At 39.4% G+C, this 13,907-nt stretch overlaps 1 protein-coding gene and 1 pseudogene across 39 annotated transcripts in view; both read left to right on the forward strand.

Moving 5' to 3' along the window:
- ABI3BP (ABI family member 3 binding protein) overlaps positions 1 to 13,907 on the forward strand; it is a 267,443-nt gene that overhangs the window by 53,908 nt on the left and 199,628 nt on the right. The window lies entirely within an intron of this gene.
- On the forward strand, positions 5,348 to 7,823 carry LOC147577491 (cytochrome c oxidase subunit 6C pseudogene; annotated as a pseudogene).

Raw genomic sequence — 13,907 nt, forward strand, 5'->3', positions numbered from 1 at the left:
CCACCAACAGTGCAAGAGGGTTCCCGTTTCTCCGCATCCTCTCCAGCATCTATAGTCTCCCGATTTGTTCATTTTGGCCACTCTGACTGGCGTGAGGTGATACCTGAGTGTGGTTTTGATTTGTATTTCCCTGATAAGGAGCGACGCTGAACATCTTTTCATGTGCCTGTTGGCCATCCGGATGTCTTCTTTAGAGAAGTGTCTATTCATGTTTTCTGCCCATTTCTTCACTGGGTTATTTGCTTTTCGGGTGTGGAGTTTGGTGAGCTCTTTATAGATTTTGGATACTAGCCCTTTGTCCGATATGTCATTTGCAAATATCTTTTCCCATTCCGTTGGTTGCCTTTTAGTTTTGTTGGTTGTTTGCTTTGCTGTGCAGAAGCTTTTTATCTTCATAAGGTCCCAGTAATTCACTTTTGCTTTTAATTCCCTTGCCTTTGGGGATGTGTCGAGTAAGACATTGCTACGGCTGAGGTCAGAGAGGTCTTTTCCTGCTTTCTCCTCTAAGGTTTTGATGGTTTCCTGTCTCACATTCAGGTCCTTTATCCATTTGGAGTTTATTTTTGTGAATGGTGTCAGAAAGTGGTCTAGTTTCAACCTTCTGCATGTTGCTGTCCAGTTCTCCCAGCACCATTTGTTAAAGAGACTGTCTTTTTTCCATTGGATGTTCTTTCCTGCTTTGTCAAAGATGAGTTGGCCATACGTTTGTGGGTCTAGTTCTTGGGTTTCTATTCTATTCCATTGGTCTATGTGTCTGTTTTTGTGCCAATACCATGCTGTCTTGATGATGACAGCTTTGTAGTAGAGGCTAAAGTCTGGGATTGTGATGCCTCCTGCTTTGGTCTTCTTCTTCAAAATTACTTTCGCTATTCGGGGCCTTTTGTGGTTCCATATGAATTTTAGGATTGCTTGTTCTAGTTTCGAGAAGAATGCTGGTGCAATTTTGATTGGGATTGCATTGAATGTGTAGATAGCTTTGGGTAGTATTGACATTTTGATAATGTTTATTCTTCCAATCCATGAGCAGGGAATGTCTTTCCATTTCTTTAAATCTTCTTCAATTACCTTCATAAGCTTTCTATAGTTTTCAGCATACAGATCCTTTACATCTTTGGTTAGATTTATTCCTAGGTATTTTATGCTTCTTGGTGCAATTGTGAATGGGATCAGTTTCTTTATTTGTCTTTCTGTTGCTTCATTGTTAGTGTATAAGAATGCAACTGATTTCTGTACATTGATTTTGTATCCTGCAACTTTGCTGAATTCATGTATCAGTTCTAGCAGACTTTTGGTGGAGTCTATCGGATTTTCCATGTATAATATCATGTCATCTGCAAAGAGCGAAAGCTTGACTTCATCTTTGCCAATTTTGACGCCTTTGATTTCCTTTTGTTGTCTGATTGCTGATGCTAGAACTTCCAGCACTATGTTAAACAACAGCGGTGAGAGTGGGCATCCCTGTCGTGTTCCTGATCTCAGGGAAAAAGCTCTCAGTTTTTCCCCGTTGAGGATGATGTTAGCTGTGGGCTTTTCATAAATGGCTTTTATGATCTTTAAGTATGTTCCTTCTATCCCGACTTTCTCAAGAGTTTTTATTAAGAAAGGGTGCTGGATTTTGTCAAAGGCCTTTTCTGCATCGATTGACAGGATCATATGGTTTTTCTCTTTTTTTTTGTTAATGTGATGTATCACGTTGATTGATTTGCGAATGTTGAACCAGCCCTGCATCCCAGGAATGAATCCCACTTGATCATGGTGAATAATTCTATATGCCGTTGAATTCGATTTGCTAGTATCTTATTGAGAATTTTTGCATCCATATTCATCAGGGATATTGGCCTGTAGTTCTCTTTTTTTACTGGGTCTCTGTCTGGTTTAGGAATCAAAGTAATACTGGCTTCATAGAATGAGTCTGGAAGTTTTCCTTCCCTTTCTATTTCTTGGAATAGCTTGAGAAGGATAGGTATTATCTCTGCTTTAAACGTCTGGTAGAACTCCCCTGGGAAGCCATCTGGTCCTGGACTCTTATTTGTTGGGAGATTTTTGATAACCGATTCAATTTCTTCGCTGGTGATGGGTCTGTTCAAGCTTTCTATTTCCTCCTGATTGAGTTTTGGAAGAGTGTGGGTGTTCAGGAATTTGTCCATTTCTTCCAGGTTGTCCAATTTGTTGGCATATAATTTTTCATAGTATTCCCTGATAATTGTTTGTATCTCTGAGGGATTGGTTGTAATAATTCCATTTTCATTCATGATTTTATCTATTTGGGTCATCTCCCTTTTCTTTTTGAGAAGCCTGGCTAGAGGTTTGTCAATTTTGTTTATTTTTTCAAAAAACCAACTCTTGGTTTCATTGATCTGCTCTACAGTTTTTTTAGATTCTATATTGTTTATTTCTGCTCTGATCTTTATTATTTCTCTTCTTCTGCTGGGTTTAGGCTGCCTTTGCTGTTCTGCTTCTAGTTCCTTTAGGTGTGCTGTTAGATTTTGTATTTGGGATTTTTCTTGTTTCTTGAGATAGGCCTGGATTGCAATGTATTTTCCTCTCAGGACTGCCTTCGCTGCGTCCCAAAGCGTTTGGATTGTTGTATTTTCATTTTCGTTTGTTTCCATATATTTTTTAATTTCTTCTCGAATTGCCTGGTTGACCCACTCATTCGTTAGTAGGGTGTTCTTTAACCTCCATGCTTTTGGAGGTTTTCCAGACTTTTTTCTGTGGTTGATTTCAAGCTTCATAGCATTGTGGTCTGAAAGTATGCATGGTATGATTTCAATTCTTGTAAACTTATGAAGGGCTGTTTTGTGACCCAGTATATGATCTATCTTGGAGAATGTTCCATGTGCACTCGAGAAGAAAGTATATTCTGTTGCTTTGGGATGCAGAGTTCTAAATATATCTGTCAAGTCCATCTGATCCAATGTCTCATTCAGGGCCCTTGTTTCTTTATTGACCGTGTGTCTAGATGATCTATCCATTTCTGTAAGTGGGGTGTTAAAGTCCCCTGCAATTACCACATTCTTCTCAATAAGGTTGCTTATGTTTATGAGTAATTGTTTTATATATTTGGGCGCTCCGGTATTCCGCGCATAGACATTTATAATTGTTAGCTCTTCCTGATGGATAGACCCTGTCACTATTATATAATGTCCTTCTTCATCTCTTGTTACAGCCTTTAATTTAAAGTCTAGTTTGTCTGATATAAGGATGGCTACTCCAGCTTTCTTTTGGCTTCCAGTAGCATGATAAATAGATCTCCATCCCCTCACTCTCAATCTAAAGGTGTCCTCAGGTCTAAAATGAGTCTCTTGTAGACAGCAAATAGATGGGTCTTGTTTTTTTATCCATTCTGATACCCTATGTCTTTTGGTTGGCGCATTTAGTCCATTTACATTCAGTGTTATTATAGAAAGATATGGGTTTAGAGTCATTGTGATGTCTGTATGTTTTATGCTTGTAGTGATGTCTCTGGTACTTTGTCTCACAGGGTCCCCCTTAGGATCTCTTGTAGGGCTGGTTTAGTGGTGACAAATTCCTTCAGTTTTTGTTTGTTTGGGAAGACCTTTATCTCTCCTTCTATTCTAAATGACAGACTTGCTGGATAAAGGATTCTCGGCTGCATATTTTTTCTGTCTAGCACACTGAAAATCTCGTGCCAATTCTTTCTGGCCTGCCAAGTTTCAAAAGACAGATCAGTCACCAGTCTTATAGGTCTCCCTTTATATGTGAGGGCACGTTTACCCCTTGCTGCTTTCAGAATTTTCTCTTTATCCTTGTATTTTGCCAGTTTCACTATGATATGTCGTGCAGAAGATCGATTCAAGTTCCGTCTGAAGGGAGTTCTCTGTGCCTCTTGGATTTCAATGCCTTTTTCCTTCCCCAGTTCAGGGAAGTTCTCAGCTATTATTTCTTCAAGTACCCCTTCAGCACCTTTCCCTCTCTCTTCCTCCTCTGGGATACCAATTATGCGTATATTATTTCTTTTTAGTGTATCACTTAGTTCTCTAATTTTCCCCTCATATTCCTGGATTTTTTTATCTCTCTTTTTCTCAGCTTCCTCTTTTTCCATAACTTTATCTTGTAGTTCACCTATTCTCTCCTCTGCCTCTTCAATCCGAGCCGTGGTGGTTTCCATTTTGTTATGCATTTCGTTTAAAGCGTTTTTCAGCTCCTCGTGACTGTTCCTTAGTCCCTTGATCGCTGTAGCAAGAGATTCTCTGCTGTCAGCTATACTGTTTTCAAGCCCAGCGATTAATTTTATGACTATTATTCTAAATTCACTTTCTGTTATATTATTTAAATCCTTTTTGATCAGCTCATTAGCTGTTGTTATTTCCTGGAGATTCTTCTGAGGGGAATTCTTCCGCTTGGTCATTTTGGATAGTCCCTGGCGTGGTGAGGACCTGCAGGGCACTTCCCCTGTGCTGTGGTGTATAACTGGAGTTGGTGGGCGGAGCCGCAGTCAGACCTGATGTCTGCCCCCAGCCCACCGCTGGGGCCACAGTCAGACTGGTGCGTGCCTTCTCTTCCCCTCTCCTAGGGGCGGGATTCACTGTGGGGTGGGGTGGCCCGTCTGGGCTACTTGCACACTGCCAGGCTTGTGATGCTGGGGATCTGGCGTCTTAGCTGGGGTGGGTAGGCAAGGTGCACAGGGGCAGGAGGGGCAGGCTTAGCTTGCTTCTCCTTAGGTGATCCACTTCAGGAGGGGCCCTGTGGCAGCAGGAGGGAGTCAGATCCGCTGCCGGAGGTTTGGCTCCGCAGAAGCGCAGAGTTGGGTGTTTGCGCGGAGTGAGCAAGTTCCCTGGCAGGAACTGGTTCTCTTTGGGATTTTGGCTGGGGGATGGGCGGGGGAGATGGCGCTGGCGAGCGCCTTTGTTCCCCACCAAACTGAGCTCTGTCGTCAGGGGGCTCAGCAGCTCTCCTTCCCTTTGTCCTCCAGCCTTCCCGCTTTCTGAGCAGAGCTGTTAGCTTATGACCTCCCAGACGCTAAGTCGCGCTTGCTGTCGGAGCACAGTCCGTCAGGCCCCTCCGCTTTTTGCAAGCCAGACTCGGGGGCTCTGCTTGGCCGGCGAGCCGCCCCTCCGCCCCGGCTCCCTCCCGCCAGTCCGTGGAGCGCGCACCGCCTCGCCGCCCTTCCTACCCTCTTCCGTGGGCCTCTCGTCTGCGCTTGGCTCTGGCGACTCTGTTCTGCTAATCCTCTGGTGGTTTTCTGGGTTATTTAGGCAGGTGTAGGTGGAATCTAAGTGATAAGCAGGACGCGCGGTGAGCCCAGCGTCCTCCTACGCCGCCATCTTCCCTACCGAGCCTTAATCATTTATTTAAGTCTTAAAAATAAGTGTGTATTATAAGTAAGAAAATGTTTAGTTTTATCTTCCTGGTAAATAGGATAACGTAAATAAATACCTGGAAAGAAAAATTATATACGTGTGTGTGTGTGTGTGTGTGTGTGTGTATATGTATATATATATACACATATATATATGTATATATACACATATATATGTGTATATATATATATATATGATTTCCCTTTATTCTCAGAGAAAACTGTACTACAATATAATCAACATTTTAAAATATAGTAATTTTCTTTACTGGTTAGTAAAGACATTGGGTTTGAGCTTGGTGTTGAGGAGAATAACCCATGACTTCCAGTGCTTTGATGCAACCTCAGATGCAAGATCTTCTGGCCAAGCATCGGTAATTTCATGTTGTTGGAGTATTTGCTGCATCCCTGGGGTTGCAACTTTCTATGAGTTTGCTGTGGCTGAACCAAGAAAGATGGCATATGCAGATTTCTAAAGAAATTATGATTCCATGAAAGATTTTGAGGGGATGAAGAAGACTGGTATCTTTCTGACTGCAAAGTGATTTGGGGATGTAAAGAATTCCTTTAGGTTGAGTTCCATTGAAGTTTGTCACTTCACTTGTCCAGGACCTGTGTTCCTGAACTATGAAACATGAATATTGGGTTATGGAATAGTTTCTCTTGATAAATAAACAACTAACAAATAAAAAACAATAGTAAAGGGGCATCTGGGTGGCTCAGTCAATTAAGTGTTGGACTCTTTGATTTTGGCTCAGGTCATAATCTCATGGTCAAGATTGAGCCTTGTGTTGTCAAGCTCTATGCTAAGCCTAGAGTCTGCTTGAGATTCTTTCTCCCTCTCTCCCTGACCCTCCCCTGCTTGCCCACATGCTTGCTTGCCTGCTCTCTTTCTCTCTCTTTCTCTCTCTCTAAAAAAAAAAAAAATTGTAAATCAAGAGAGGTTGATACTCTTGAGACACAGAAAGATGTAAAAATGTTGATTTTAATAATTATCTGAATACTACTCAGTGAAAATAACAACAAAAACAACTACTGATACATGCAATAAAACTGGGAAATTTCCAAAACATTATGTTGAGTGCAAGAAGTCTTACATAAAAGCGCATATCATATGACTCAATTTCACTGAAGTCTCCAACAGGTAAAAGTAAACTATGGTTTAATGAAAATAAGAACAAAAGTTGTTTCTGGAAGGATGGAGTGGAAACAGACTGAGAAAGGGCACAGGAGATTTTGTAGGTTGACAGTAATATTCTAAATCATATCTCAGTTTGAGTTACATAAGTGTATGGTATTTGGGAAAAAATCAGCCATGTAGAGATAAGATTTACATATTTCCTTATATGTAAATTTTATCTCCACAGAAAAATATAAATAAATATTGAATTCTGGTTAATGATATGCATACTGAAGTGTTGAGGAGTGAAGAGTACTGAAGTATAATTTATTTTAATCCATTAAGAAAAAAGATGGATTGATGGATGGATAGAGAGACAGATAAATAGGATGAAAGAGATATAGCAAGATTTAAATCGTTGTCTCTGGATAGTGACTTATATGGATGTGTACTGCACAATTCTTGCACGCTTCTCTGAAATTTTTTATAATAAAATGTTAGCTCATTGTATTTCCCAGTCTTTAAATAGATTGGTTAAAGACATATAACCGATGCTAGAAGTCAGAGAAATTTTCCAAACATTATTAAACATTTTACCTTAGGAGTCTCCAGAAATTATAATTCTAGAAAACTCTAATTCACAGAGTTTATTCACAGATCAAAATATATGTAAAATTCTCATGATAGGAAACTTAACAGCATGGTGGGTGAAGTTCTTTTTTCTCCAATAGAGTGTATCTGAAAATCTCTTTCAAAAGAAATTGGGGCCATGAATTTTATTTTTGAGGCACTGAATTTCCAAAGAGTAATAATAGTTCTCAAACTTGAGTGTGCATCAGGATCACCCAAACAGTTTGGTAAACTACAGGTTGCTGCTTCCATCCCAGAGTCTCAGATTCTAGAGGTCTGGAGTAGGGTCTGAGAATTTCTTCTCCTCCTTCTCCTTCTCCTCCTCATCCTTCTTCCTCTTTTTCTTTTTCTTCTCCTCCTCCTCCTCATCCTTCTTCTTCTTCCTCTTTTTCTTCTTCTTCTCCTCCTTCTCCTTCTCCTCCTCCTTCCTCTTCTTCTTCTTCTCCTCCTCCTTCTCCTCCTCCTCCTTCTTCCTCTTTTTCTTTGTCTTCTTCCTCTCCTCCTTCTCCTCCTTCTCCTCCTCCTTCTTCCTCTCCTCCTCCTCCTCCTCCTCCCCTTCTTCTTCTTCTTCTTCTTCTTCTTCTTCTTCTTCTTCTTCTAATGTTTGTTTGTTTTTGAGAGAGAGAGAGACAGACCATGAGCAGGGGAAGGGCAGAGACAGAGGGAGACAGAATCCGAAGCAGGCTCCAGGCTCTGAGCTGTCAGCACAGAGCCCAATGTGGGGCTCAAACTCATACTGTGAGATCATAACCTGAGCAGAAGTTGGACACCCAACTGACTGAGCCACTCAGGCACCCGAGAATTTGTACATCTAACAAGTTCCCAGGTGCAGCTGATGCTCTAACTGGGAGACCATTCTTTAAGAATCTTGGCATGGGGCCTATCCGCCCTTCCATCAGGAGCACCTATTGCCATTACTCCTTACTTAAAATAGCAAGAGAATGTGAGCAAATCAACTCCAGGATTTTCATGAAAAGTCAGAAAAAGAACAAGAAGAAGAGAAATGAGTTTTGTTAAGTCTCTTCGCCTATTTGATTTCCTATTTTTATTGTATGTACATTAAAAATAATAATTACTAAGAATATACTGGTTGTCTAAAGTGGCACAGGCAAAGTATTACAAAGGAGACTTTGAGATCTACTTCCCTACTTGCATTTGGCATATTTCCATGTAATAAAAACCATTTTTGTGTTAGTTTAACAAAACTAAGTATATCCTTTCTTTACACCTCTCCCATCAGATCTAGAGCCCCTCTGCTATAGCCACATTGTACCAATTGTACGAATGATGCTGCAGTGAAATCATTGACTTACCCATCTGCCTGATTTACTAGATGCGACAGATCATAATTGAATGCACATCACTAATGCCTCATATCTAGTAGTGAATGAATATATAAATGAAAACCAGATGAATGAAAAGACATATCTCCCAATGCAAATACAGAACTTATTTAGATTTTGTTGTTTGAAGTTAACCATGTCACTGCCCCCTTCCTTTATAGAAATATATGCTTATTGGTTGCAGGTGGTTGTCCCACACTATCAACACGTTCCAAAGTTTAACTTTTTAAAAATATTTACTTATTTTTGAGAGAGAAAGATACAGACAGACAGACAGACAAAGCATGAGGGGGAGATGGTGGATAGAGAGGGAGACACAGACTTGGAAGTGGGCTCCAGGCTCTGAGCTGTCAGCACAGAGCCTGACATGGGGCTTGAACTCACAAACCGTGAGATCATGACCTGAGCCAAAGTCAGATGCTCAACCAACTGAGCTACCCAGGTGCCCCCTTTTTAAAAATTTTTAAAAATATTTATTTTTGAGAGAGAGAGAGAGAGTGAGAGAGAGAGACAAACACACTCCAAAGTTTAAAGAGGAATTTTAGGAGAATTGGATTGAGGGTGTGTGCACAAGTGACAACTGTGTATGTCTCAGGATGAGATTTTTCCTTGAGAATGAAAGGCTGTTGACTTAAGCAGTCTATGAAAAGTAATTTTCCTGCTTGGCTGTTGGTTGGGTGACAAGGTAGGTAATGAAGTAAAATAATTAGTCCTGCTAAGAGGTGATGACATGTCAACATTGGCAGGTTCAGTCGGTCTCATTCAGTTATCCAGAGTCACCAGACGGCGAAGTATTGGCCTGAGGAATCAGGGCAATGGGAATTCCCACCAAAGGGAAACTGTGTGGTTGTTTTAGTTGAAATGGAGCTCATTTACAAGAACAGCTGGGCAAACAGATATAAAGTGCTCCATTAGGAAGAACACATTTTCCCTCTCAGATTTCTGTCAAAATGGCATTTTCTTCTAAATTCAATAGCAAACATTCTCCATTGGGTGACCATAACATCCTAATAAAAAGTTAACTGGTTGACACCTGGGAGTTATGGCTCAGTGGGAATTGTTCAGGTGTGACTTTATAAAGGGAGCTCTTCACATGAGCTGGGACTTTTTATTTCCTGAGCTCTGAAAGCACGTTTACATGCAGGAACATGTCTTCCAGTGGCAAACTCCCCACAAGGCGCTGGAGAGAGAACATGCTGTTCTGCTTGCACTAGAGCAGAGATCACAGAACATTGTAGGTTGAGCATCCTGCTCACACTGATCATGTATGTGTAAGGTCAAGTTCTGAGTTTCTTTAAAGGCCCCTAATCCCATACTCTGGCATCTGTCCATGTGGCTTATGGTACTTTTACCCTACTTTTTCTCTACACTTTTTTAAAAATGACATTTTTCTGAAAATTTATAAAAGTCTTGCTTTATATATATCTGAACTATTTTCATGAAGATTTTTCCCCTTATGTTTTCAGATCTGAATTCACAAAACATAAGTAGGGATGCCTTCTGTTTGCCTCTAAAGCTGTGTGCTGTTAATTCAGCCTTTCCTGAATGCCCCAAATCTCTTTTCATCTGTTTTTCTTATTTAGATTCCTGATTCATCACCTGAATTGTATCTATTGAGTGAAGTAATTTCATTGGTACATTAGAAAGCACAATGTCCAAAATGTGGCTGAGCCCCTGTCTTCCTTACAGGTGGCATCCCACCACCCATATCCCTTTGGCCAGTGTCAGCAGAATCAGAAGGCAGGGAAGATGGAAATCAAAGGCATGAAGGAAGAAGGGCAGAGTGGGTGGGAGCAGCTTGAGGCCTATGGGAAGAGTTTAGAGAACTTCAAGTTAGCCTTATAAAGTTGTAAGTAGCAATTATTTCTGCATGGTCTTTGTGAGTGGTTAATGTATAAGACCATAAATAAAAGATGAGTTGAATGATGCCATTTAGAATTTTGCAGTGCACAACTCAAACAACTGTCAGTGGTGTCTCTGTTTCCAGAAGACATGTACAGCTGCTACATGTTTACTGCACACTAGCTCTTTGCAAGCTGTCATTAATTCTCTACTGGGCCGTGGTAAAACTTCATTCCCAAAGAGTTGGGAACTTCACTCCCAAAGAGAGTGACAGAGCTATGTGGGATTTTGAGAAGGAATTCCATTCTGGAGATCCAGAGCCTATGTTAAAATTATGGTTTGTATAATTTAGCATTACAGTTCGATTAAATGCAGTCTATGCCACCAAATATGGTTTTTGGAAGTTTTTGAATATGTTGTCAGATAGCAACTGCCCTGCTTAATACATAAACTCAAGATGTGACCATAAAGGCATTGGGCTGTTTTCCACCTGCAATTCACTGTGTAAGAAGAATGTAGAATGCGTTTGAAACTTAGAATTGTCAGCTCTGGGAAGATAATAATGCCTAAAAAGGACTTGCTGATTTTATATATGTACCATTTATATAATGTGAATAAGAATATTAGGCACTATTAAAAGTACTTTCACCAGTGCTGTAATGGCAAGATGATTGAATGACCTTCCATCAGAGGAAAGTCTTTCATCTCTGAGAAAGGCTTATTACTCAGAGATGAGGAAGGTCATGCCATGCCCATGCTCTAGTGGCATGGTATTATCCAGGCAAGAGATTCAACCACATTGAATTCATAAGTAGTTTGCTTTGTTTTGTTGCTGGGTCATATCCCATTGTACGGATAAGCCATAATGTGTTTATCCATTTAACTATTGATTGACAGTTGGTTTGTTACCAGTTTGGTGCTGCTTTGACTATCTGCATACGAATCTTCATACAGTTTTATTTTTCATTTCCTCCGGAAAAATACCTAGGAACGAAATTGATAGGTTATTTGGCAGCTGCCCAACAGTTTTCGCAAGTGGTTATACCACTAAACGTTCACATTCAAAATGTGTGAGGGCTCCAGTTGTTCCAAATCCTGTCTAACACTTGTTAGTGACAGTCTTTTAATTTTATCCGTTCTTGGGAGTGTGATATCTTACTGTGATTTTAACTTGCATTTCCCTGAAGACTGATGATGTTGACCAGGAGTTGGTAAACTATGACCTGGTAGACAAATCCAGCCAACTGCCTATTTTTATAAGTACAGTTGACCCGTGAGCAGTAGGGGTTTGAACTGCACCAGTTCACTTATACACAGATGTTTTTGACAAAAACAGTACTGTAAATGTATTTTCTCTTCCTTATGATTTTCTGTAACTTTTTCTTTGCTCTGGCTGGCTTTATTGTAAGAATACAAATATAGAATACATAGACAAAATATGTGTTAATTGACTGTTTATGTTTCCAGTAAGGCTTCCAGTCAACAGCAGGCAATGAGTAGTTAAGTTTTTGCAGAGTCAAAAGTTAATGCGGATTTTCATGCGTGTGGTGAGTCAGTGCCCCAACCCCCATATTGTTCAAGGGTCGACTATGACAAACAGACACATCCATTGGTTTACAAAGTGTTTGTAGCTGCTTTTGTGCCGCAGTGGCAGAGTTGACTAGTTCTAGCAGAGAGCACCTGGTCTACAAAACCTCAAATATTTATCATTTGACCACTTACAAAAAGCATCTGATGACCCTGATGTTCAGCATGTGCTTGTTGGCTATCACATATTGTCTTTAGTGAGGAATCCATTTAAATCCTTTTCCCTTAAAAAAAATATATATTTTGTCTTCTTATTGAGTAGAAAGAATTCTTTTAAACATTCTGAATTCAAATTTTTAAATAGATACACATATTGCAAATACTTTCTTCCAATTTGTAGTTTGGCTTTTATTTTTCTTGTTAGTTCTTTTAAAGTTCAAAAATTTAAAAATCTGATCCAATTTGATTTGTCAGTTTTTGAAATCTATGCTTTATCTGTCATATCTGAACTGATGGGAATTAATTTTATTATTTTGATATCTTAGAAAATTGACTCTGTATAAAAAAAGGCACTAAATAAGTTTAGGGGTTGGCAGTATAAATGGAATGTGTGTAACAAAAGAGAAACATACTACGGGTGATAATCAAGCTTGTTCTTTTAGTCCTGAAACAATTGAGTCATTATTCTTTTAAATATAATTTATTGTTAAATTGGCTAACATACAATGTGTACAGTGTGCTCTTGGTTTTTGGGGTAGATTCCCGTGGTTTATTGCTTACATACAACACCCAGTGCTCATCCCAACAAGTGCCCTCCTCAATGTCCATCACCCATTTCCCCTCTGCCCCACCTCCCCATCTACCCTCAGTTTGTTCTCTGTATTTAAGAGACTCTTATGGTTTGCCTCCAATTGAGTCATTATTGACATCAGTATTATAGCTATTTTTTTTATTTCATATATTATAGAAATTAATGTTGATCTGGTTTATTCCTAAACTTGCAATTTAGAATATTTCTGATGTCATTAGTGTTTTACAACACTGAGAGCATATTTTTTTGCTGCTACACTAATAGATAATTTTTACTTTAAAAACCGAGCTTTAGTATCAATTTTTTCTTAAGGTGATTTAATCAACTTGGCTAACTACATATCAAACTTTAGGCCACATTCTGAAATATTTTAGAAAGTATAGGATAACCTTAAGAGAGCCTAGACATAAAAGAATATATCCTGTTGAATGGGTTGGAATGGTAACTCCTTTCTCACTGATCTGTGTCTGGATGTTTATAATAGTTTAGCTAAGTACCATGTGTTTGGGCTATGTTTCTTGACAAAGCTGAAACTGACCACAGCCACTCAGAACTCTGGGGTCAACACTAAATGCCTGCTCAGTACCTGTGCCTATAGCAAAGCAACCTCCGGTTGATCCAGAGAGTTCTCTGAGCTTATAGCGCTCCACCTTTTGTCTGGTGTTCTTATCTCAGTACCTCCTAACTGATTTTAATGCCACAGGGCATGTATTTACTTTTAAAAATTAAAAGAGGATTAATTCTAATTTTATTTTGAAAGACTTTTTTTTTTTCTTTTAGTATTTCACAACACCCTTTTGAACTATTTGGAGATACTCTAGGGTGTTGCAAAAAGAGGATTAGAAACAACTGTTCTAGATCCAAGGTTCTACTTTACCAATATGCAATCTTTTTTCTCAACCATGCTGGTGTTGTTTTCCTGGAATGTTCACATTCTTTATTTTGTCTCACTCTTCATTGGCAGAGGCTTTATTTCTCGTGTAAGATACAATAAAATGTTCTTCCAGGACTCTTACTTCCCTGTACTCCTGGACTTTTCTGGGCAATATATATGCCATTTTACTTATAAATGTTTTCCTAGTTAAGCTTATATCATGTTCTATTATTTTTCTGTTAACTCTACCTTATGTCATTCACCAGAGGTTTTCATACAAACATTGAAAGATAACTGTCACCACAGGACTGTGTTCCAAAGCATTTAATTAGAGTTACTCAGAATGAAGCATAATTTATCAAAGATTAAAAATTATTATAGGATGCATGGAGATATACCCTAAAATATTGAGGGATGTTGTCCAGTAGTATAAAATT

This window comes from Puma concolor, chromosome C2 (assembly GCF_028749965.1).
Source record: "Puma concolor isolate L17-30 chromosome C2, mPumCon1.1.hap2, whole genome shotgun sequence".
Classification (NCBI taxonomy): domain Eukaryota; kingdom Metazoa; phylum Chordata; class Mammalia; order Carnivora; family Felidae; genus Puma; species Puma concolor.